This window comes from Rhinoraja longicauda, chromosome 1 (genome assembly GCF_053455715.1).
Source record: "Rhinoraja longicauda isolate Sanriku21f chromosome 1, sRhiLon1.1, whole genome shotgun sequence".
Classification (NCBI taxonomy): Eukaryota; Metazoa; Chordata; class Chondrichthyes; order Rajiformes; family Arhynchobatidae; genus Rhinoraja; species Rhinoraja longicauda.
In genome coordinates, this window is record NC_135953.1 from 30,191,474 (window position 1) to 30,216,193 (window position 24,720).

At 55.7% G+C, this 24,720-nt stretch overlaps 1 protein-coding gene across 1 annotated transcript in view; it reads right to left on the reverse strand.

The window, feature by feature from the left end:
* The window catches only part of ccbe1 (collagen and calcium binding EGF domains 1), a 282,953-nt gene that overhangs the window by 169,446 nt on the left and 88,787 nt on the right, over positions 1–24,720 (reverse strand). The gene's annotated exons all lie outside the window — the stretch shown is intronic.

Genomic DNA, 24,720 nt, shown 5'->3' on the forward strand with positions numbered 1-24,720 from the left:
AAAATATTCATCAAACTCTGGACCTTTACATCCTTCTTTGCTGTCTCACAGGAACTACATATATACCGTCTACAAAATATAGTTGAGGTATTTGGCAAGGTGCCTAGACGTAGCCTCTCAAGCCTGCAATCTTTTTCACTCAACAGCTTTGAGGGAGCACCTTAAGCAGAGGTAGAGGAAGAATTCAAGAAGGTAGAATGCCACTATATTCTCAAGGACAATTAGGTATGGGCTGTGAATGTTGGTCTTGAAATTCCCACCACATCATATAAGTTAATAGTACATGTAAAAAAAAGATGAGCAGAGGTTCAATATTCATGTCTGCAATAATGAATGAATTGGGATGTTAAAATTTATAAAGGACTAGACCGAGTGGGCCCGTTGGGCCCGTCCTCGTAGGGTTTCCATTGTAACCCGGAGGGGAGGAAAGGGGGAGGGTTGGGGGAGGGAAGGGGGAGGGAGGAGGGGAGGGAGGGGGGGAGGGGAGGGGGAGGGAGAGGGGAGGGAGGGGGGTAGGGGGGAGGGAGAGGGGGGGATGGGAGGGGGGAGGGGAGGGAGGAGGGAAGGGGGGGAGGGAGAGGGGAGGGAGGTGGGTAGGGGGGAGGGAGGGAGGGGGACCTCCCCTTTTCCCAGTACCCCTCTTTCCCCGTTGGGCCCGTCCTCGTAGGGTTTCCATTGTAACCGGGAGGAGGGGAGGGCGGGAAGGGGGAGGGAGGGAGGAGGGAGGTGTGGAGGGAGGAGGGGAGGGGAGGGAGGGGGGAGGGGGGGAAGGGGAGGGGGGAAGGGGGGAAGGGGGAGGGAGAGGGAGAGGGGAGGGAGGGGGGATGGGATGGGGGAAGGGGGGAGGGAGGGGGACCTCCCCTTTTCCCAGTACTCCTCTTTCCCCGTTGGGCCCGTCCTCGTAGGGTTTCAATTGTAACCGGGAGGGGGGGAGGGAGGGTGGAGAGGGATGGAAGGGTGGAGGGAGGGGGGGAGGGATTGGGGAGGGAGGGATGGAGGGAGGGGGGAGTTAGGGGGGAGGGGGGTGGGAGTTGGGGAGGGAGGGGGAGGAGGGGGGGAGGGAGTGGGGATGGAGGTGGGAAGGAGGGGGGATGAAGGGGTTGAGGGGGGAAGGGGGACCTCCCCTTTTCCCAGTACCCCTCTTTCCCCGTTGGGCCCGTCCTCATAGGGTTTCCATTGTAACCGGGAGGGGGGGAGGGAGGTGTGGAGGGAGGTGTGGAGGGAGGAGGGGAGGGGGGGAGGGGAGGGGGGAAGGGGAGGGGGAAGGCGGGAGGGGTAGGGGGGAGGGGAGGGAGGGGGACCTCCCCTTTTCCCAGTACCCCTCTTTCCCCGTTGGGCCCGTCCCCGTAGGGTTTCTATTGTAACCGGGAGGGGGGAGGGAGGATGGAAGGAGGGGGGAGGGGGAGAGGGATGGAAGGGTGGATTGATTGGGGGAGGGAGGGATGGAGGGAAGGAGGGAGGGGGGGAGATAGGGGGGAGGTTTGAGGGAGGTGGGGAGGGAGGGGGAGGGAGTTGGGGAGGGGGGAAGGGGGAGGGAGAGGGGAGGGAGGGGGGATGGGATGGGGGAAGGGGGGAGGGAGGGGGACCTCCCCTTTTCCCAGTACCCCTCTTTCCCCGTTGGGCCCGTCCTCGTAGGGTTTCCATTGTAACCGGGAGGAGGGGAGGGAGGGAGGAGGGAGGTGTGGAGGGAGGAGGGGAGGGGGGAGGGGAGGGGGGAAGGGGGAGGGAGAGGGTTAGGGGGGAGGGGGATGGGGGAGGGGGTAAGGGGAGGGAGGGGGACCTCCCCTTTTCCCAGTACCCCTCTTTCCCCGTTGGGCCCGTCCCCGTAGGGTTTCCTTTGTAACCAGAAGGGGGGGAGGGAGGGTGGAAGGAGGGGGGAGGGGGAGAGGGATGGAAGGGTGGAGGGAGGGGGGGAGGGATGGAGGGAAGGAGGGAGGGGGGGGGAGTTAGGGGAGGAGGGGTGAGGGAGGTGGGGAGGGAGTTGGGGAGGAGGGGGGGAGGGAGTGGGGATGGAGGTGGGAAGGAGTGGGGAGGAAGGGGTTGAGGGGGGAAGGGGGGGGAGGGAGGGAATAGGGGCCCCATGCTGATCTGTGTATGTTAAGTGACTCGCACAACTTTAAAAAACTGGCAGTTGCTTTTCGCAACAATGTTGCAAACCATCTCACACAAGCATTGTGACGTCACAAGCTGAAGACCTTGAAAAAAAAGGTCAGAAAAAAAATTATGTAAATTTAAAACCGAGCTGATCTCTCATTGGTGCACGGGTGCCATTGTGACATCACGCGCTGAAGCCCCTTCAAGAAAAGGGTTAGAAATGAGAAATTTTAACTTTAATATCTCTCTAGCTTTAAAAAGGTAGCTTCAATTTGAACGAAAGTACTTACAATAGTTGCCCATGTTAATGGTGAATATGGCGGTACAAAAATCGTAGCGCTTTGGTGTACCGTCTGGGAGGAGTAGGGTTTGTAAGTTATGGACAGAAATCTTCGGAATCTTCCGTACAAACATACGGAATCTTCCGTATATACATACGGAATGTTGGACCGCAGAGTTTTAGTAGTATACTAGACCGAGTGGGCCCGTTGGGCCCGTCCTCGTAGGGTTTCCATTGTAACCGGGAGGGGAGGAAAGGGGGAGGGTTAGGGGAGGGAAGGGGGAGGGAGGAGGGGAGGGAGGGGAGGGGGGAGGGGGGAAGGGGGGAGGGAGAGGGGAGGGAGGGGGGTAGGGGGGAGGGAGGGGGGAGAGGGGGGGATGGGAGGGGGGAGGGGGGAAGGGAGGAGGGAAGGGGGGAGGGAGAGGGGAGGGAGGTGGGTAGGGGGGAGGGAGGGAGGGGGACCTCCCCTTTTCCCAGTACCCCTCTTTCCCCGTTGGGCCCGTCCTCGTAGGGTTTCCATTGTAACCGGGAGGAGGGGAGGGCGGGAAGGGGGAGGGAGGGAGGAGGGAGGTGTGGAGGGAGGAGGGGAGGGGAGGGAGGGGGGAGGGGAGGGAGGGGGGTAGGGGGGAGGGGGAGGGAGAGGGGAGGGGGGAGGGGAGCGGGAAGGGGGGAGGGAGGGGGACCTCCCCTTTTCCCAGTACTCCTCTTTCCCCGTTGGGCCCGTCCTCGTAGGGTTTCCATTGTAACCGGGAGGGGGGAGGGAGGGAGGAGGGAGGTGTGGAGGGAGGAGGGGAGGGTGAGGGAGGGGAGGGGGAGGGGGGAAGAGGGGTAGGGGGGAGGGGAGGGAGGAGGGGAGGGAGGGGGAACTCCCCTTTTCCCAGTACCCCTCTTTCACCGTTGGGCCCGTCCCCGTAGGGTTTCCATTGTAACCGGGAGGGGGGGAGGGAGGGTGGAAGGAGGGGGAGAGGGGTGGAAGGGTGGAGGGAGGGGGGGAGGGAGTGGGGGAGGGTCGGATGGAGGGAAGGAGGGAGGGGTGAGTTAGGGGCTGAGTGGTGATGGAGGTTGGGATTGAGGGGGGAGAGAGTCGGGATGGAGGTGGGAAGGAGGGGGGAGGAAGAGGTTGAGGGGGAAGTGGGACCTCCCCTTTTCCCAGTACCCCTCTTTCCCCCACCACCAAGCCCCCACCGCAACGACCCCTGTTGTCCCCCTACCCAGTCCCCATTCTCAGACCCCCCCCCCATTCTCTTGGAATAAAAAAAAATACTTTTTTTAAAAAAGTGCTTTTTAATTGCTTGTTTTGAAACATTCGCGGTTAAGTGCTTTTTAAAAAAACATTCGCGGTTAAGTGCTGGTTTTGAAACATTCGCGGCTACTTAGTGCTTCTGTCAGTTGCTTTTCGAGGGAGGGAGTAGGGAGGTGTGGAGGGGGGAGGGGAGGGGGAGGGGAGGGGGAGGGGAGGGGGGAAGGGAGGAGGGAGAGGGGAGGGAAGGGGGTAGGGGGGAGGGGTAGGGAGGGGGGAGGGGGGAAGGGGAGGGAGGGGGGAAGGGGAGGGGGAGGGAGGGGGGGAGGGAGAAGGGAGGGAGGGGGGAGGGAGGGGAACCTCCCATTTTCCCAGTACCCCTCTTTCACCATTGGGCCCGTCCTCGTAGGGTTTCCATTGTAACCGGGAGGAGGGGAGGGAGGGAAGGGGGAGGGAGGGAGGGAGGAGGGAGGTGTGGAGGGAGGAGGGGAGGGGGAGGGGAGGGGGGGAGGGGGGAAGGGGGAGGAGGGAGGGAGAGGGGAGGGAGGGGGGGAGGTAAGGGGGAGAGGGGGGAAGGGGGAGGGAGGGGGATCTCCCCTTTTCCCAGTACCCCTCTTTCCCCGTTGGGCCCGTCCTCGTAGGGTTTCCATTGTAACCGTGAGGAGGGGAGGGAGGGAAGGGGGAGGGAGGGAGGAGGGAGGGGTGGAGGGAGGAGGGGAGGGGAGGGAGGGGGAGGGGAGGGAGGGGGGAGGGGGAGGGAGGGGAAGGGGGGAGGGGAGGGGGAAGGGGGTAGTGAGGGGGACCTCCCCTTTTCCCAGTACCCCTCTTTCCCCGTTGGGCCCGTCCTCGTAGGGTTTCAATTGTAACCGGGAGGGGGGAGAGAGGGTGGAAGGAGGGGGGAGGGGGAGAGGGATGGAAGGGTGGAGGGAGGGGGAGGGATTGGGGGAGGGAGGGATGGAGGGAAGGAGGGAGGGGGGAGTTAGGGGGGAGGGAGTTGGGGAGGAGGGGGGGAGGGAGTGGGGATGGAGGTGGGAAGGAGGGGGGATGAAGGGGTTGAGGGGGGAAGGGGGACCTCCCCTTTTCCCAGTACCCCTCTTTCCCCGTTGGGCCCGTCCCCGTAGGGTTTCCATTGTAACCGGGAGGGGGGAGGGAGGGTGGAAGGAGGGGGGAGGGGGAGAGGGATGGAATGGTGGAGGGAGGGGGGAGGGAGTGGGGGAGGGTGGGATGGAGGGAAGGAGGGAGCGGGGGAGTTAGGGGCTGAGTGGTGATGGAGGTTGGGATTGAGGGGGGAGGGAGGGGGGAGGGAGTGGGGATTGAGGTGGGAAGGAGGGGGGAGGAAGGGGTTGAGGGGGGAAGTGGGACCTCCCCTTTTCCCAGTACCCCTCTTTCCCCGTTGGGCCCGTCCCCGTATAGTTTCCATTGTAACCGGGAGGGGGGGAGGGAGGGTGGAAGGAGGGGGGAGGGGGAGAGGGATGGAATGGTGGAGGGAGGGGGGAGGGAGTGGGGGAGGGTGGGATGGAGGGAAGGAGGGAGGGGGGGAGTTAGGGGCTGAGTGGTGATGGAGGTTGGGATTGAGGGGGGAGGGAGGGGGGGAGGGAGTGGGGATGGAGGTGGGAAGGAGTGGGGAGGAAGGGGTTGAGGGGAGAAGGGGGGGGGAGGGAGGGAATAGGGGCCCCATGCTGATCTGTGTATGTTAAGTGACTTGCACAACTTTAAAAAACTGGCAGTTGCCTTTCGCAACAATGTTGCAACAATCTCACACAAGCATTGTGACGTCACAAGCTGAAGATGTAAATTTAAAACCGAGCTGATCTCTGATTGGTGCACGGGTGCCATTGTGACATCACGCGCTGAAGCCCCTTCAAGAAAAGGGTTAGAAATGAAAATTTAAACTTTAATATCTCTCTAGCTTTAAAAAGGTAACTTCAATTTGAACGAAAGTACTTACAATAGTTGCCCACGTTAATGGTGAATATGGCGGTACAAAAATCGTAGCGCTTTGGTGTACCTTCAGGGAGGAGTAGGGTTTGTAAGTCATGGACAGAAATTCTTCGGAATCTTCCGTACATACACATATACATACATACATACGGAATGTTGGACCGCAGAGTTTTAGTAGTATATAGACTAGACCGAGTGGGCCCGTTGGGCCCGTCCTCGTAGGGTTTCCATTGTAACCGGGAGGGGAGGAAAGGGGGAGGGTTGGGGGAGGGAAGGGGGAGGGAGGAGGGGAGGGAGGGGGGGAGGGGAGGGGGAGGGAGAGGGGAGGGAGGGGGGTAGGGGGGAGGGAGGGGGGAGGGAGGGGGAGAGGGGGGGATGGGAGGGGGGAGGGGAGGGGGGGAGGGAGGAGGGAAGGGGGGGAGGGAGAGGGGAGGGAGGTGGGTAGGGGGGAGGGAGGGAGGGGGACCTCCCCTTTTCCCAGTACCCCTCTTTCCCCGTTGGGCCCGTCCTCGTAGGGTTTCCATTGTAACCGGGAGGAGGGGAGGGCGGGAAGGGGGAGGGAGGGAGGAGGGAGGTGTGGAGGGAGGAAGGGAGGGGAGGGAGGGGGGAGGGGGGGAAGGGGAGGGGGGAAGGGGGGAAGGGGGAGGGAGAGGGGAGGGAGGGGGGATGGGATGGGGGAAGGGGGGAGGGAGGGGGACCTCCCCTTTTCCCAGTACTCCTCTTTCCCCGTTGGGCCCGTCCTCGTAGGGTTTCAATTGTAACCGGGAGGGGGGGAGGGAGGGTGGAAGGAGGGGGGAGAGGGATGGAAGGGTGGAGGGAGGGGGGGAGGGATTGGGGAGGGAGGGATGGAGGGAGGGGGGAGTTAGGGGGGAGGGGGGAGGGAGTTGGGGAGGGAGGGGGAGGAGGGGGGGAGGGAGTGGGGATGGAGGTGGGAAGGAGGGGGGATGAAGGTGTTGAGGGGGGAAGGGGGACCTCCCCTTTTCCCAGTACCCCTCTTTCCCCGTTGGGCCCGTCCTCATAGGGTTTCCATTGTAACCGGGAGGGGGGGAGGGAGGTGTGGAGGGAGGAGGGGAGGGGGAGGGAGGGGGGGAGGGGAGGGGGGAAGGGGAGGGGGAAGGGGGGAGGGGGTAGGGGGGAGGGGAGGGAGGGGGACCTCCCCTTTTCCCAGTACCCCTCTTTCCCCGTTGGGCCCGTCCCCGTAGGGTTTCTATTGTAACCGGGAGGGGGGAGGGAGTATGGAAGGAGGGGGGAGGGGGAGAGGGATGGAAGGGTGGATTGATTGGGGGAGGGAGGGATGGAGGGAAGGAGGGAGGGGGGAGTTAGGGGGGAGGTTTGAGGGAGGTGGGGAGGGAGGGGGAGGGAGTTGGGGAGGGAGGGGGAGGAGGGGGGGAGGGAGTGGGGATGGAGGTGGGAAGGAAGGGGTTGAGGGGTGAAGGGGGACCTCCCATTTTCCCAGTACCCCACTTTCCCCCACCACCAAGCCCCCTCCGCAACGACCCCTGTTGTCCCCCTCCCCAGTCCCCATTCTCAGACCCCCCCCCATTCTCTCTCTCCCCCAGACACACTCCAAGTGCTGTTTCGCAACACTTGCCCCGGTGGCCCACGAGCATAGAGGCCCCATGTTGATCTGTGTATGTTAAGTGACTTGCAATAAAAAAGACTACTTGAAAACAGTGGTTTAAAGTGGTTTAAAGTGCTGTTTTTGCTACATTCGCGGTCATTTAGTGCTTCTCACGACCACGGTCATTTAGTGCTTCTCACTGCGATCTGTTAGTGGTGCTTTTCGAAACAATGTAGCACCCATCTCAAACAAGCATTGGGAGGATGGGAGGGAGGGAAGGGGAGGGAGGGAGGAGAGAGGTGTGGAGGGAGGAGGGGAGGGAGGGGGAAGGGGAGGGGGGAACGGGGGGAAGGGGGAGGGAGAGGGGAGGGAGGGGGGATGGGATGGGGGAAGGGGGGAGGGAGGGGGACCTCCCCTTTTCCCAGTACCCCTCTTTCCCCGTTGGGCCCGTCCTCGTAGGGTTTCCATTGTAACCGGGAGGAGGGGAGGGAGGGAGGGAGGTGTGGAGGGAGAAGGGGAGGGGGGAGGGGAGGGGGGAAGGGGGAGGGAGAGGGTTAGGGGGGAGGGGGAGGGGGTAAGGGGAGGGAGGGGGACCTCCCCTTTTCCCAGTACCCCTCTTTCCCCGTTGGGCCCGTCCCCGTAGGGTTTCCTTTGTAACCAGAAGGGGGGGAGGGAGGGTGGAAGGAGGGGGGAGGGGGAGAGGGATGGAAGGGTGGAGGGAGGGGGGGAGGGATGGAGGGAAGGAGGGAGGGGGGGGGAGTTAGGGGAGGAGGGGTGAGGGAGGTGGGGAGGGAGTTGGGGAGGAGGGGGGGAGGGAGTGGGGATGGAGGTGGGAAGGAGTGGGGAGGAAGGGGTTGAGGGGGGAAGGGGGGGGAGGGAGGGAATAGGGGCCCCATGCTGATCTGTGTATGTTAAGTGACTCGCACAACTTTAAAAAACTGGCAGTTGCTTTTCGCAACAATGTTGCAAACCATCTCACACAAGCATTGTGACGTCACAAGCTGAAGACCTTGAAAAAAAAGGTCAGAAAAAAAATTATGTAAATTTAAAACCGAGCTGATCTCTCATTGGTGCACGGGTGCCATTGTGACATCACGCGCTGAAGCCCCTTCAAGAAAAGGGTTAGAAATGAGAAATTTTAACTTTAATATCTCTCTAGCTTTAAAAAGGTAGCTTCAATTTGAACGAAAGTACTTACAATAGTTGCCCATGTTAATGGTGAATATGGCGGTACAAAAATCGTAGCGCTTTGGTGTACCGTCTGGGAGGAGTAGGGTTTGTAAGTTATGGACAGAAATCTTCGGAATCTTCCGTACAAACATACGGAATCTTCCGTATATACATACGGAATGTTGGACATCTGAGTTTTAGTAGTATACTAGACCGAGTGGGCCCGTTGGGCCCGTCCTCGTAGGGTTTCCATTGTAACCGGGAGGGGAGGAAAGGGGGAGGGTTGGGGGAGGGAAGGGGGAGGGAGGAGGGGAGGGGAGGGGGGGAGGGGAGGGGGGGAGGGGGGAGGGAGAGGGGAGGGAGGGGGTAGGGGGGAGGGAGGGGGAGAGGGGGGGATGGGAGGGGGAGGGGAGGGGGGAAGGGAGGAGGGAAAGGGGGGAGGGAGAGGGGAGGGAGGTGGGTAGGGGGGAGGGAGGGGGACCTCCCCTTTTCCCAGTACCCCTCTTTCCCCGTTGGGCCCGTCCTCGTAGGGTTTCCATTGTAACCGGGAGGAGGGGAGGGCGGGAAGGGGGAGGGAGGGAGGAGGGAGGTGTGGAGGGAGGAGGGGAGGGGAGGGAGGGGGGAGGGGAGGGAGGGGGGTAGGGGGGAGGGGAAGGGGGGAGGGAGGGGGACCTCCCCTTTTCCCAGTACTCCTCTTTCCCCGTTGGGCCCGTCCTCGTAGGGTTTCAATTGTAACCGGGAGGGGGGGAGGGAGGGTGGAAGGAGGGGGGAGAGGGATGGAAGGGTGGAGGGAGGGGGGAGGGATTGGGGAGGGAGGGAAGGAGGGAGGGGGGAGTTAGGGGGGAGGGGGGAGGGAGTTGGGGAGGGAGGGGGAGGAGGGGGGGAGGGAGTGGGGATGGAGGTGGGAAGGAGGGGGGATGAAGGGGTTGAGGGGGGAAGGGGGACCTCCCCTTTTCCCAGTACCCCTCTTTCCCCGTTGGGCCCGTCATAGGGTTTCCATTGTAACCGGGAGGGGGGAGGGAGGGAGGTGTGGAGGGAGGAGGGGAGGGGGAGGGAGGGGGGAGGGGAGGGGGAAGGGGGGAAGGGGGGAGGGAGTAGGGGGGAGGGGAGGGAGGGGGATCTCCCCTTTTCCCAGTACCCCTCTTTCCCCGTTGGGCCCGTCCCCGTAGGGTTTCCATTGTAACCGGGAAACACTTGCCCCGGTGGCCCACGAGCATAGGGGCCCAATGCTGATCTGTGTATGTTAAGTGACTTGCAATAAAAAAAAATACTTTAAAAAAAGATAAGTGCTTTTTAAGTGCTTGTTTTGAAACATTCGCGGTCACATAGTGCTTCTCACTGCGATCTGTTAGTGGTGCTTTTCGAAACAATGTAGCACCCATCTCAAACAAGCATTGGGAGGATGGGAGGGAGGGAAGGGGAGGGAGGGAGGAGAGAGGTGTGGAGGGAGGGGGGAAGGGGAGGGGGGAACGGGGGGAAGGGGGAGGGAGAGGAGAGGGAGGGGGGATGGGATGGGGGAAGGGGGGAGGGAGGGGGACCTCCCCTTTTCCCAGTACCCCTCTTTCCCCGTTGGGCCCGTCCTCGTAGGGTTTCCATTGTAACCGGGAGGAGGGGAGGGAGAGAGGAGGGAGGTGTGGAGGGAGGAGGGGAGGGGGAAGGGGGAGGGAGAGGGTTAGGGGGGAGGGGGAGGGGAGGGGAGGGAGGGGGACCTCCCCTTTTCCCAGTACCCCTCTTTCCCCGTTGGGCCCATCCCCGTAGGGTTTCCTTTGTAACCAGAAGGGGGGAGGGAGGGTGGAAGGAGGGGGGAGGGGGAGAGGGATGGAAGGGTGGAGGGAGGGGGGGAGGGATGGAGGGAAGGAGGGAGGGGGGGGAGTTAGGGGAGGAGGGGTGAGGGAGGTGGGGAGGAGGGGGGGAGGGAGTGGGGATGGAGGTGGGAAGGAGTGGGGAGGAAGGGGTTGAGGGGGGAAGGGGGGGGAGGGAGGGAATAGGGGCCCCATGCTGATCTGTGTATGTTAAGTGACTTGCACAACTTTAAAAAACTGGCAGTTGCCTTTCGCAACAATGTTGCAACAATCTCACACAAGCATTGTGACGTCACAAGCTGAAGATGTAAATTTAAAACCGAGCTGATCTCTCATTGGTGCACGGGTGCCATTGTGACATCACGCGCTGAAGCCCCTTCAAGAAAAGGGTTAGAAATGAAAATTAAACTTTAATATCTCTCTAGCTTTAAAAAGGTAGCTTCAATTTGAACGAAAGTACTTACAATAGTTGCCCATGTTAATGGTGAATATGGCGGTACAAAAATCGTAGCGCTTTGGTGTACCGTCAGGGAGGAGTAGGGTTTGTAAGTTATGGACAGAAACTCTTCGGAATCTTTGCGTACATACACATATACATACGGAATGTTGGACCGCAGAGTTTTAGTATTATATAGACTAGACCGAGTGGGCCCGTTGGGCCCGTCCTCGTAGGGTTTCCATTGTAACCGGGAGGGGAGGAAAGGGGGAGGGTTGGGGGAGGGAAGGGGGAGGGAGGAGGGGAGGGAGGGGGGGAGGGGAGGGGGGGAGGGAGAGGGGAGGGAGGGGGGTAGGGGGGAGGGAGGGGGGAGAGGGGGGGATGGGAGGGGGGAGGGGAGGGGGGAAGGGAGGAGGGAAGGGGGGGAGGGAGAGGGGAGGGAGGTGGGTAGGGGGGAGGGAGGGAGGGGGACCTCCCCTTTTCCCAGTACCCCTCTTTCCCCGTTGGGCCCGTCCTCGTAGGGTTTCCATTGTAACCGGGAGGAGGGGAGGGCGGGAAGGGGGAGGGAGGGAGGAGGGAGGTGTGGAGGGAGGAGGGGAGGGGAGGGAGGGGGGAGGGGAGGGAGGGGGTAGGGGGGAGGGGGAGGGAGGGGGAGGGAGAGGGGATGGGGGAGGGGAGGGGGAAGGGGGGAGGGAGGGGGACCTCCCCTTTTCCCAGTACTCCTCTTTCCCCGTTGGGCCCGTCCTCGTAGGGTTTCCATTGTAACCGGGAGGGGGGGAGGGAGGGAGGAGGGAGGTGTGGAGGGAGGTGTGGAGGGAGGAGGGGAGGGGGAGGGAGGGGGGAGGGGAGGGGGAGGGGGGAAGAGGGGTAGGGGGGAGGGGAGGGAGGAGGGGAGGGAGGGGAACTCCCCTTTTCCCAGTACCCCTCTTTCCCCGTTGGGCCCGTCCCCGTAGGGTTTCCATTGTAACCGGGAGGGGGGGAGGGAGGGTGGAAGGAGGGGGAGAGGGGTGGAAGGGTGGAGGGAGGGGGGGAGGGAGTGGGGGAGGGTCGGATGGAGGGAAGGAGGGAGGGGTGAGTTAGGGGCTGAGTGGTGATGGAGGTTGGGATTGAGGGGGGAGAGAGTGGGGATGGAGGTGGGAAGGAGGGGGGAGGAAGAGGTTGAGGGGGAAGTGGGACCTCCCCTTTTCCCAGTACCCCTCTTTCTCCCACCACCAAGCCCCCACCGCAACGACCCCTGTTGTCCCCCTCCCCAGTCCCCATTCTCAGACCCCCCCCATTCTCTTGGAATAAAAAAAAATACTTTTTAAAAAAAAGTGCTTTTTAATTGCTTGTTTTGAAACATTCGCGGTTAAGTGCTTTTTTAAAAAACATTCGCGGTTAAGTGCTGGTTTTGAAACATTCGCGGCTACTTATGCTTCTGTCAGTTGCTTTTCGAGGGAGGGAGTAGGGAGGTGTGGAGGGGGGAGGGGAGGGGGAGGGAGGGGGGAGGGGAGGGGGGGAGGGAGAGGGGAGGGAAGGGGGTAGGGGGGAGGGGGAGGGAGGGGGGAGGGGGGAAGGGGAGGGAGGGGGGAAGGGGAGGGGGAGGGAGGGGGGGAGGGAGAAGGGAGGGAGGGGGGAGTGAGGGGGGAGGGAGGGGAACCTCCCATTTTCCCAGTACCCCTCTTTCCCCATTGGGCCCGTCCTCGTAGGGTTTCCATTGTAACCGGGAGGAGGGGAGGGAGGGTGGAAGGAGGGGGGAGGGGGAGAGGGATGGAATGGTGGAGGGAGGGGGGAGGGAGTGGGGGAGGGTGGGATGGAGGGAAGGAGGGAGGGGGGGAGTTAGGGGCTGAGTGGTGAAGGAGGTTGGGATTGAGGAGGGAGGGAGGGGGGAGGGAGTGGGGATGGAGGTGAGAAGGAGGGGGGAGGAAGGGGTTGAGGGGGAAGTGGGACCTCCCCTTTTCCCAGTACCCCTCTTTCCCCCACCACCAAGCCCCCTCCGCAACGACCCCTGTTGTCCCCCTCCCCAGTCCCCATTCTCAGACCCCCCCCCCCCCCATTCTCTCTCTCCCCCAGACACACTCTCAGTGCTTTTTTCGAAACACTTGCCCCGGTGGCCCACGAGCATAGGGGCCCAATGCTGATCTGTGTATGTTAAGTGACTTGCAATAAAAAAAAATACTTTAAAAAAAGATAAGTGCTTTTTAAGTGCTTGTTTTGAAACATTCACGGTCACATAGTGCTTCTCACTGCGATCTGTTAGTGGTGCTTTTCGAAACAATGTAGCACCCATCTCAAACAAGCATTGGGAGGATGGGAGGGAGGGAAGGGGAGGGAGGGAGGAGAGAGGTGTGGAGGGAGGGGGGAAGGGGAGGGGGAACGGGGGGGAGGGAGAGGGGAGGGAGGGGGGATGGGATGGGGGAAGGGGGGAGGGAGGGGGACCTCCCCTTTTCCCAGTACCCCTCTTTCCCCGTTGGGCCCGTCCTCGTAGGGTTTCCATTGTAACCGGGAGGAGGGGAGGGAGGGAGGAGGAGGTGTGGAGGGAGGAGGGGAGGGGGGGAGGGGAGGGGGAGGGAGAGGGTTAGGGGGGAGGGGGAGGGGGGAGGGGAGGGGGGAAGGGGAGGGAGGGGGACCTCCCCTTTTCCCAGTACCCCTCTTTCCCCGTTGGGCCCGTCCCCGTAGGGTTTCCTTTGTAACCAGAAGGGGGGAGGGAGGGTGGAAGGAGGGGGGAGGGGGAGAGGGATGGAAGGGTGGAGGGAGGGGGGGAGGATGGAGGGAAGGAGGGAGGGGGGGGAGTTAGGGGAGGAGGGGTGAGGGAGGTGGGGAGGGAGTTGGGGAGGAGGGGGGGAGGGAGTGGGGATGGAGGTGGGAAGGAGTGGGGAGGAAGGGGTTGAGGGGGGAAGGGGGGGGGGAGGGAGGGAATAGGGGCCCCATGCTGATCTGTGTATGTTAAGTGACTTGCACAACTTTAAAAAACTGGCAGTTGCTTTTCGCAACAATGTTGCAACAATCTCACACAAGCATTGTGACGTCACAAGCTGAAGATGTAAATTTAAAACCGAGCTGATCTCTCATTGGTGCACGGGTGCCATTGTGACATCACGCACTGAAGCCCCTTCAAGAAAAGGGTTAGAAATGAAAATTTATACTTTAATATCTCTCTAGCTTTAAAAAGGTAGCTTCAATTTGAACGAAAGTACTTACAATAGTTGCCCATGTTAATGGTGAATACGGCGGTACAAAAATCGTAGCGCTTTGGTGTACCGTCTGGGAGGAGTAGGGTTTGGACCCTTCAAGAAAAGTGTTAGAAATGAAAATTTAAACTTTAATATCTCTCTAGCTTTAAAAAGGTAGCTTCAATTTGAACGAAAGTACTTACAATAGTTGCCCATGTCAATGGTGAATACGGCGGTACAAAAATCGTAGCGCTTTGGTGTACCGTCTGGGAGGAGCAGGGTTTGTAAGTTATGGACAGAAATCTTCGGAATCTTCCGTATATACATACGGAATCTTCCGTATATACATACGGAATGTTGGACCGCAGAGTTTTAGTAGTATATAGATAGATAGACTAGACCGAGTGGGCCCGTTGGGCCCGTCCTCGTAGGGTTTCCATTGTAACCGGGAGGGGAGGAAAGGGGGAGGGTTGGGGGAGGGAAGGGGGAGGGAGGAGGGGAGGGAGGGGGGGAGGGGAGGGGGGGAGGGGGGAGGGAGAGGGGAGGGAGGGGGGTAGGGGGGAGGGAGGGGGGAGAGGGGGGGGATGGGAGGGGGAGGGGGGAAGGGAGGAGGGAAGGGGGGGAGGGAGAGGGGAGGGAGGTGGGTAGGGGGGAGGGAGGTGGGTAGGGGGGAGGGAGGGAGGGGGACCTCCCCTTTTCCCAGTACCCCTCTTTCCCCGTTGGGCCCGTCCTCGTAGGGTTTCCATTGTAACCGGGAGGAGGGGAGGGCGGGAAGGGGGAGGGAGGGAGGAGGGAGGTGTGGAGGGAGGAGGGGAGGGGAGGGGGGAGGGGAGGGAGGGGGGTAGGGGGAGGGAGGGGGAGGGAGAGGGGAGGGGGAAGGGGGGAGGGAGGGGGACCTCCCCTTTTACCAGTACTCCTCTTTCCCCGTTGGGCCCGTCCTCATAGGGTTTCAATTGTAACCGGGAGGGGGGGAGGGAGGGTGGAAGGAGGGGGGAGAGGGATGGAAGGGTGGAGGGAGGGGGGGAGGGATTGGGGAGGGAGGGATGGAGGGAAGGAGGGAGGGGGGAGTTAGGGGGGAGGGGGGAGGGAGGGGGAGGAGGGGGGGAGGGAGTGGGGATGGAGGTGGGAAGGAGGGGGGATGAAGGGGTTGAGGGGGGAAGGGGGACCTCCCCTTTTCCCAGTACCCCTCTTTCCCCGTTGGGCCCGTCCTCATAGGGTTTCCATTGTAACCGGGAGGGGGGAGGGAGGGTGGAAGGAGGGGGGAGGGGGAGAGGGATGGAAGGGTGGAGGGAGGGGGCAGGGAGTGGGGGAGGGTGGGATGGAGGGAAGGAGGGAGGGGGGGAGTTAGGGGCTGAGTGGTGATGGTGGTTGGGATTGAGGGGGGAGGGAGGGGGGGAGCGAGTGGGGATGGAGGTGGGAAGGAGGGGGGAGGAAGGGGTTGAGGGGGGAAGTGGGACCTCCCCTTTTCCCAGTACCCCTCTTTCCCCGTTGGGCCCGTCCTCGTAGGGTTTCCATTGTAACCGGGAGGAGGGGAGGGCGGGAAGGGGGAGGGAGGGAGGAGGGAGGTGTGGAGGGAGGAGGGGAGGGGAGGGAGGGGAGGGGAGGGAGGGGGTAGGGGGAGGGGGAGGGAGAGGGGAGGGGGGAGGGGAGGGGGAAGGGGGGAGGGAGGGGGACCTCCCCTTTTCCCAGTACTCCTCTTTCCCCGTTGGGCCCGTCCTCGTAGGGTTTCAATTGTAACCGGGAGGGGGGGAAGGAGGGTGGAAGGAGGGGGGAGAGGGATGGAAGGGTGGAGGGAGGGGGGGAGGGATTGGGGAGGGAGGGAAGGAGGGAGGGGGGAGTTAGGGGGGAGGGGGGAGGGAGTTGGGGAGGGAGGGGGAGGAGGGGGGGAGGGAGTGGGGATGGAGGTGGGAAGGAGGGGGGATGAAGGGGTTGAGGGGGGAAGGGGGACCTCCCCTTTTCCCAGTACCCCTCTTTCCCCGTTGGGCCTGTCCTCATACGGTTTCCATTGTAACCGGGAGGGGGGGAGGGAGGGAGGAGGGAGGTGTGGAGGGAGGAGGGGAGGGGGAGGGGAGGGGGGAAGGGGAGGGGGGAAGGGGGTAGGGGAGGGGAGGGAGGGGGATCTCCCCTTTTCCCAGTACCCCTCTTTCCCCGTTGGGCTCGTCCCCGTAGGGTTTCCATTGTAACCGGGAGGGGGGGAGGGAGGGTGGAAGGAGGTGGGAGGGGGAGAGGGATGGAAGGGTGGAGGGAGGGGGCAGGGAGTGGGGGAGGGTGGGATGGAGGGAAGGAGGGAGGGGGGGAGTTAGGGGCTGAGTGGTGATGGAGGTTGGGATTGAGGGGGGAGGGAGGGGGGGAGCGAGTGGGGATGGAGGTGGGAAGGAGGGGGGAGGAAGGGGTTGAGGGGGGAAGTGGAACCTCCCCTTTTCCCAGTACCCCTCTTTCCCCCACCACCAAGCCCCCTCCGCAACGACCCCTGTTGTCCCCCTCCCCAGTCCCCATTCTCAGACCCCCCCCCCCATTCTCTCTCTCCCCCAGACACACTCTCAGTGCTTTTTTCGAAACACTTGCCCCGGTGGCCCACGAGCATTGGGGCCCAATGCTGATCTGTGTATGTTAAGTGACTTGCAATAAAAAAAAATATTTAAAAAAAGATAAGTGCTTTTTAAGTGCTTGTTTTGAAACATTCGCGGTCACATAGGGCTTCTCACTGCGATCTGTTAGTGGTGCTTTTCGAAACAATGTAGCACCCATCTCAAACAAGCATTGGGAGGATGGGAGGGAGGGAAGGGGAGGGAGGGAGGAGAGAGGTGTGGAGGGAGGGGGGAAGGGGAGGGGGGAACGGGGGGAAGGGGGAGGGAGAGGGGAGGGAGGGGGGATGGGATGGGGGAAGGGATGGGGGAAGGGGGGAGGGAGGGGGACCTCCCCTTTTCCCATTACCCCTCTTTCCCCGTTGGGCCCGTCCTCGTAGGGTTTCCATTGTAACCGGGAGGAGGGGAGGGAGGGAGGAGGGAGGTGTGGAGGGAGGAGGGGAGGGGGGGAGGGGAGGGGGGAAGGGGGAGGGAGAGGGTTAGGGGGGAGGGGGAGGGGGGAGGGGAGGGGGGAAGGGGAGGGAGGGGGACCTCCCCTTTTCCCAGTACCCCTCTTTCCCCGTTGGGCCCGTCCCCGTAGGGTTTCCTTTGTAACCAGAAGGGGGGGAGGGAGGGTGGAAGGAGGGGGGAGGGGGAGAGGGATGGAAGGGTGGAGGGAGGGGGGGAGGATGGAGGGAAGGAGGGAGGGGGGGGAGTTAGGGGAGGAGGGGTGAGGGAGGTGGGGAGGGAGTTGGGGAGGAGGGGGGGAGGGAGTGGGGATGGAGGTGGGAAGGAGTGGGGAGGAAGAGGTTGAGGGGGGAAGGGGGGAGGGAGGGAATAGGGGCCCCATGCTGATCTGTGTATGTTAAGTGACTTGCACAACTTTAAAAAACTGGCAGTTGCTTTTCGCAACAATGTTGCAACAATCTCACACAAGCATTGTGACGTCACAAGCTGAAGATGTAAATTTAAAACCGAGCTGATCTCTCATTGGTGCACGGGTGCCATTGTGACATCACGCGCTGAAGCCCCTTCAAGAAAAGGGTTAGAAATGAAAATTTAAACTTTAATATCTCTCTAGCTTTAAAAAGGTTGCTTCAATTTGAACGAAAGTACTTACAATAGTTGCCCATGTTAATGGTGAATATGGTGGTGAATATGGCGGTACAAAAATCGTAGCGCTTTGGTGTACCGTCTGGGAGGAGTAGGGTTTGTAAGTTATGGACAGAAACTCTTCGGAATCTTCCGTACATACACATATACATACATACATACGGAATGTTGGACCGCAGAGTTTTAGTAGTATATAGATAGATAGATGCTTAAAACATGGCACAGTAGTGCGACGGTACAGTTGATGCCTACAACTCCAGAGATCCAGGTTTGATCCTGACTACGTGTGGTGTCTGTAGGGAGTTTGTATGTTCTCCCTGCAACCATGTGGGTTTTCTCCGGGTGCTCCGGTTTTCTCTCCACACTCCAAAGATGTGCAGGTGTGTAGGTTAATTGGTTTCCGTAAATTGGCTTCTCTTGTGTGTAGGATAGGATACAGGTGATCGTTGGTTGGCACAGACTCGGTGGGCTGAAGGGCCTCTTTCCATGCTGTATCTCTAAACTAAACTAAACTAAACTACACTAAACTAAACTAAATTAATAGAAGCATATAGTACTGATTTTACATTACTCCAGTGACAAGTTCTGACCTTGACTTTGTTTGCTGTTTGCGTGGAGTATGCACATTTCCCCATGACTACATGGATTTCCCTGCTTGCTCCGAATACTTTCAACATCCCAATGATGTGTTGACAGGTTAATTGTCCATTGTAAATTGTTCCTTCTGTAGATGGGGTGGGGTGGTGGGGGGGGGGGGGGGTGAATGAAGGGGGGGGGGGGGGAGAGTTGATGAGCAGGTGAAAGAACACAGGTTAAGGGGAAATAAAATGTGGAATGCAACTCTATGGGAATCTCAGATTTTATTGGCTGAATACCCTCCTATTGTAAGAAAAATATAAAAAATATGATCTGTGCAGTCCTAATATCAGAGTATTCCAAGACTTCCCAATTCAAGCTATCCCGACGCAATATAGTTAAAGATAACAGTGAGAACAACCCAAGTCAGGGAAGCAATGATCTTTGTATATATACCTTTAAACCTGTAGACTAGAGCATGCCAGTGATTATGGCAGAGAAGCTTGTAGGTTGGAAGGGGAGATGCATTGAAGATCATGGCATAAATTGTGCAAAGAAAAGAGGAGCATCCTGAAGCAATTGCCAGCAGGTTTTGTATGGTTTATTAAAAAACACAAGGTGAATTAATATATCAAATCAGGGATTCACAAGGAGAGTGGGTAAGAAGGAACTGCAGATGCTGGTTTAAACTGTAGACACAAAAAGCTGGAGTAACTCAGCGGGTCAGGCAGCATCTCTGGAGTGAAGGAACGGGTGACGTTTTGGGTCGAGACCCTAGAATGATTCCTTTGAATGTCGAAAGGAGAGATGTGTCTTGTGGTGGAACCGAGTATGTTCTGGCAGAAATTGCAAAAGATGATCTGTTGAATGCAAAGGCCGATGAAGTGGAATGTAAGGACCAGGGACGAACAGTGCTTCTCATGCGAATCATGTGAAGGTGAGAGTGCAACACACCTATCAGAAGAAGGGTCTCGACCCAAAATGGCACCTATTCCTTTTCTCCAGAGATGCTGCCTAACCCGCTGAGTTATTCCAGCTTTTTGTGTCTATCTCCTATCAGGCATTTGGTCATTGACAATGTAGTGTGAGAAAATAACTGCAGATGCTGGTACAAATCGAAGGTATTTATTCACAAAATGCTGGAGTAACTCAGCAGGTCAGGCAGCGTCTCAGGAGAGAAGGAATGGGTGACGTTTCGGGTCGAGACCCTTCTTCAGACTGATGTCAGGGGGCGGGACAAAAGGGTAATTGTCATTGACAATCATCTACTGAGAGAAACAGCCAGAGTGGTAACATTTCTAAGGAGGAATATTTTACATGTCCTTTTGAAAATGGAAGTACCCCATAGAAGGGCAAACAGAATGTTGATAAAAGTGATAGAGGAAAGGAATGTGAAATATAGCCTTAAGTCAGATGGGGAAGATAACAACTACATGTTAATGCCACAGGTAAAATGCTACAGGATGGGGATGTTAAGTGTGACACTTGCTTGTAAGTTTTGATTTAAAACCTATGACTGTAAAACTGCCGTTGGCTGAATAAAAATACAATAAATCTGAAGGTAGATATTGTGAGAATTGTGCACTTGGAGATAAGGTAATAGGAAAGAGTATGGGAGAAGAAGTATTCAACTGCCAAACAATAATGATGCTGGAGTAACGCAGTGGGACAACTCTGTGAGACTGCTGAGTTACTCCAGCATTTTGTGCCTATCTTTGGTATAAACCAGCATCTGCACTTCCTTCTTGCACAAACTATAATGATGTGTCAGTTGCAAACCATATCAAAGGAAACACCCAAATTAATGCAAGCAGTAACAATAAAAGACATTGCTGGAAATACTTAGCAGATCAGGCAGAGTCTGTGGAAAGAGAAATCATGTCAATATTTCAGGCCTGCAACCCTACGTGAGGCCACTTGTCCTGAAATATGAATTGTTTCTCTTCCCGCAGATGCGCTTAATCTGTTGGATGGTTCCAGCATTTCAGTTTTAATTTCAAATTGCCAACATCTATAATTTTTTAATGTCAACTTACTACAAGCAGCATCCATCCCAAATACCAGGATCCAAATGTACACTGGTGCTGGTTTCAAATGAATTGAATGTACACTAAAATATATATTATATCAGGTAATTATGTTCAATTAGACCAGTGAAAAGTGGCTGAGCTGATGTAAGAAGGACACTCAAATAATTAGATAACAATAGACAATAGACAATAGACAATAGGTGCAGGAGGAGGCCATTCGGCCCTTCGAGCCAGCACTGCATTCACTGTGATCATGGCCGATCATCCACAATCAGTACCCCGTTCCTGCCTTCTCCCCATATCCCTTGATCTCTATCTTACGCTCTCTTGAAAGCATCCAGAGAAACAGCTTCCACTGCCTTCTGAGGCAGAGAATTCCACAAGATTCACAACTCTCTGGGTGAAAAGGTTTTTCCTCATCTCCGTTCTAAATGGCCTACCCCTTATTTTTAAACTGTGGCCCTTAGTTCTGGACTCCCCCAACGTCGGGAACATGTTTCCTGCCTCTAGTGTGTCCAATCCCTTAATAATTTTTTATGTTTCAATAAGATCCCCTCATCCTTCTAAATTCCAGTGTATACAAGCGCAGTCGCTCCATTCTTTCAACATATGACAGTCCCGCCATCCCGGGAATTAAGTTCATGAACCTACGTTTCACCTCCTTAAGTACCCTGTGATGTAGACCATTAGGCCCTGGTGATTTATCAGCCTTCAGTCCCAACACCATTTCCTGCCTAATGTGAATTTCCTTCAGTTCCTCTGTCACCCTAGGTCCTCTGGCCACTAGTACATCTGGGAGATTGTTTGTGTCTTCCTTAGTGAAGACAGATCCAAAGTACCCGTTCAACCCGTCCGCCATTTCCTTGTTCCCCATAATAAATTCACCTGTTTCTGTCTTCAAGGGACCCACATTTGTCTTAACTAATTTTTTCCTCTTCACATACCTAAAGAAGCTTATACTATCCTCCTTTATATTCGTGGCTAGCTTACTTTCACCCCGTATTGCCTCCTTAGTTATCTTCTGATGCTCTTTAAAAGTTTCCCAATCCTCGGGCTTCTCACTCATCTTTGCTATGTTCTACTACTCTTTTATTTTTATACTGTCCTTGACTTCCCTTGTCAGCCACAGATGCCTCTTACTCCCCTGAGAATCTTTCTTCCTCTTTGGAATGAACTGATCCTGCACCTTCCGTATTATTCCCAGAAATATCTGCCAATGTTGTTCCACTGTCATCCCTGCCATAATCAGTACATGTAACATGAAACATATACTGTGTGTATCTATACGTAGTATAGATGGGCCCATAGGCTCACTATATTCACTCAGACGGCAATGCCAATCTACACGAATCCCATCTGACTGCCTATGACTTATATTTCTCTGTTCTTCACTGGTGTCTGTCTAAATGCCCCTTAAAGTTGGGTTGCCCCCGTTGCTCTTCTCAAATAAAGAATCAAAATTGGCTATTCTTCAGTCACCTGGGACATCGTTTGTAGCTAAAAAAGATACCAGTCCCCCACAATCTCCTCACTTGCCTCCCTCTGTATCCTTGGATGGATTCTGTCAGGCACTGGGAACCTGTCTATCTTGTAGCTGACGTTTTTTGGGGATGGTGGTGGGCTAGGGTGGGATATTGCTGGCAATTCATGGGAATCCATACTCTTGCACATTCAGTACATAAAGACGAAGAGGTGGTATATAACTCATCGTTCTGCCACATCCCTAATTGCCCGGTTAAAAGGACAAATTTGATGAATGATCGTGAATAGTGACATAATTACCTCAGGAATGGTTAATTATATGTTAGTTTGAGTAATAATGAACAGAAAAAATCTAATTGGAAAATAATATTGCAGCTAAGTAATAATTTAATATAATAATAGTTATATGAGAACCTAATTTTCAGTCAGAGAGTGGTGAAGGTGTGGAATTCTCTGCCTCAGAAGGCAGTGGAGGCCAGTTCGTTGGATGCTTTCAAGAGAGAGCTGGATAGAACTCTTAAGAATAGCGGAGTGAGGGGGTATGGGGAGAAGGCAGGAACGGGGTACTGATTGAGAGTGATCAGCCATGATCGCATTGAATGGCGGTACTGGCTCGAAGGGCTGAATGGCCTACTCCTGCACCTATTGTCTATTGTCTATTGTCTAATTATGACTCTTCATTCAATGGAATTTTCTAATCTATTTTAAATTCAGCTAGAATGGTAGATCAGCTCATCAGGTAGAAACAGTTCAGAATGATGTTTGCATAATAATTACCATAATAGTTATGGGAAAGATATGCCTAATTCCATCTGGTTTGTCCCTGCTGCTCTTCTTAAATAACAGTTGGCCGATTGTAATAGTTCACCTGATATGAACACATGTAACTTAATCAACAGGTTAAAAAAACTGCAGACATTCCTGAAAATACTCAGCCAGTCAGGTGGCATCAATGGGGGAGAACAGACCGATTATTTGTGGTTGATAACACTTCATCATAAACAGAAACATTTGATGGCATTCATAACAAGAGGAGTTGAGTATAGGAGCAAAGAGGTCCTTCTGCAGTTGTACAGGGCCCTAGTGAGACCGCACCTGGAGTACTGTGTGCAGTTTTGGTCTCCAAATTTGAGGAAGGATATTCTTGCTATTGAGGGCGTGCAGCGTAGGTTTACTAGGTTAATTCCCGGAATGGCGGGACTGTCATATGTTGAAAGACTAGAGCGACTAGGTTTGTATACACTGGAATTTAGAAGGATGAGAGGGGATCTTATCGAAACGTATAAGATTATTAAGGGGTTGGACATGTTAGAGGCAGGAAACATGTTCCCAATGTTGGGGGAGTCCAGAACCAGGGCCACAGTTTAAGAATAAGGGGTAGGCCATTTAGAACAGAGATGAGGAAAAACTTTTTTAGTCAGAGAGTTGTGAATCTGTGGAATTCTCTGCCTCAGAGGGCAGTGGAGGCCAATTCTCTGAATACATTCAAGAGAGAGCTAGATAGAGCTCTTAAGGATAGCGGAGTCAGGGGGTATGGGGAGAAAGCAGGAACGGGGTACTGATTGAGAATGATCAGCCATGATCACATTGAATGGCGGTGCTGGCTCGAAGGGCCGAATGGCCTACTCCTGCACCTATTGTCTATTGTCTATTGTCTATAAAAAAAACCTGACATATTTAATTTGTGGAAATCAGTGGAAGCCATCACTTGTACAATAGACGATGGTTGGAGCAGAATTAGCTCAGGGCACTTCCAGTTTCCAGTCGTCGGAAGCTAGCGTCCTTTTCAGGACGGACGATGACAGTAGATGAAACATAGATGATGGACATGAAAGAAGAAGACGGAGATTTGTGGCGATCATTAGGGTGATAGATATCTGTGACAGAGTGAGGAGAGAAAGTAGATGTACGATATATGTTGACATTGACTGAGAGAGAGTGTTAACATCTTGCTAATGGCAGGTAAGCTTTCTAGAGGAGGTATAGATAGTGGGAGAATGAAGATAGAGGCAAGCAACACAGAAATAACAATGTCTGAAATATGAGAAGTCAAAAACTAGTGGACAAAAATGTACCTTGCATATTATGTCTGAAATGTGAGATAGGATGTGAGATACATTTTTGTCCACCAGTTTTTGACCTCTGGACAATGAGGACATATTTTATCAAAGTTTATCAGCTCCTCGCAGCCTCCTCTGCTCCAAGCAAAATAACATTGGCTCCCAACTACTAATTTTTCTCATCCCCTGAATCATCATGGAAAATCTCTTTTCTCTGTAAAGTCTTCACATCTTTTGTAAAGTGTCTTGCCCAGAACCAGACACAATACTCTATTTGTGGCCAGAGCAGTGTTCAGTAAAGTTTCTCAGATATCCCCACTTTTCACACTCCTCGGCCCAAAAATCAACTTTGGTTTTGGTATCGGTCATTTATTGTCACATGTCGCGAGATACAATGAACAGCTTTTATTTGTGTGCTATCTAGTCAAATCATACAGAAACATGAGTACAAACAAGTCATACCAGATAGTGCAAAGAGAAAAAATGTGCAGAATATAGTTATAGTATTATAGCATTACATTTAGAGAATATCCAAGGTCTGCAATGAGATAGGTTGGAAGTTTGGGACTACAGCCTAGATTATGGGAGAACCTTTCAGTAGCCTGATAACTGCAAGGAAGAAGGTGTTCCTGAATCTCGTGTATGTGCTTTCATGTTTTTGTACCTTCCACTCAATGGTAGAGGGAAGAAGAGGGAATGATCAGGATGAAAAAGTTTTTGAATATCTTGGTTGCTTTCCGAGGCAGCAGGAAGTGAAGATCTGCATTTAATTTAAAGGTGTTTTGAGGAACCAACATGTCTTCAAACTGAATCTTCAATATGAATATGGACTCTGCCTTGATGAATTTAGGTCAGATTCTGAAATTAGAATATAGGAGGACTGATATGGATTTACTTATCTACATTGCTTATCCAAACATTTTAAACGTAGTTGTATAATACTTGATATTGGCACTGACCACACACTTTTATTGCCCCCACCACCCCACACCACCTGTCATATTCCTACCTTTATCTTGTTTGCACAAAAATTCACAAAACAAAATGTTAATTGAAATGAGGAAAAGGAAGCCAAGCAAGACAAAATGATTGGGCAGAATATAAGTCCATCAGAAGTCACTTTTACATTCATTAGTGGAAAATGTGGTCAATTGTTGCCATCTTACCACTACTCAGTTTAAATCAGCCACTATAGCCTGCAACAGTTCATGAGTTCTGT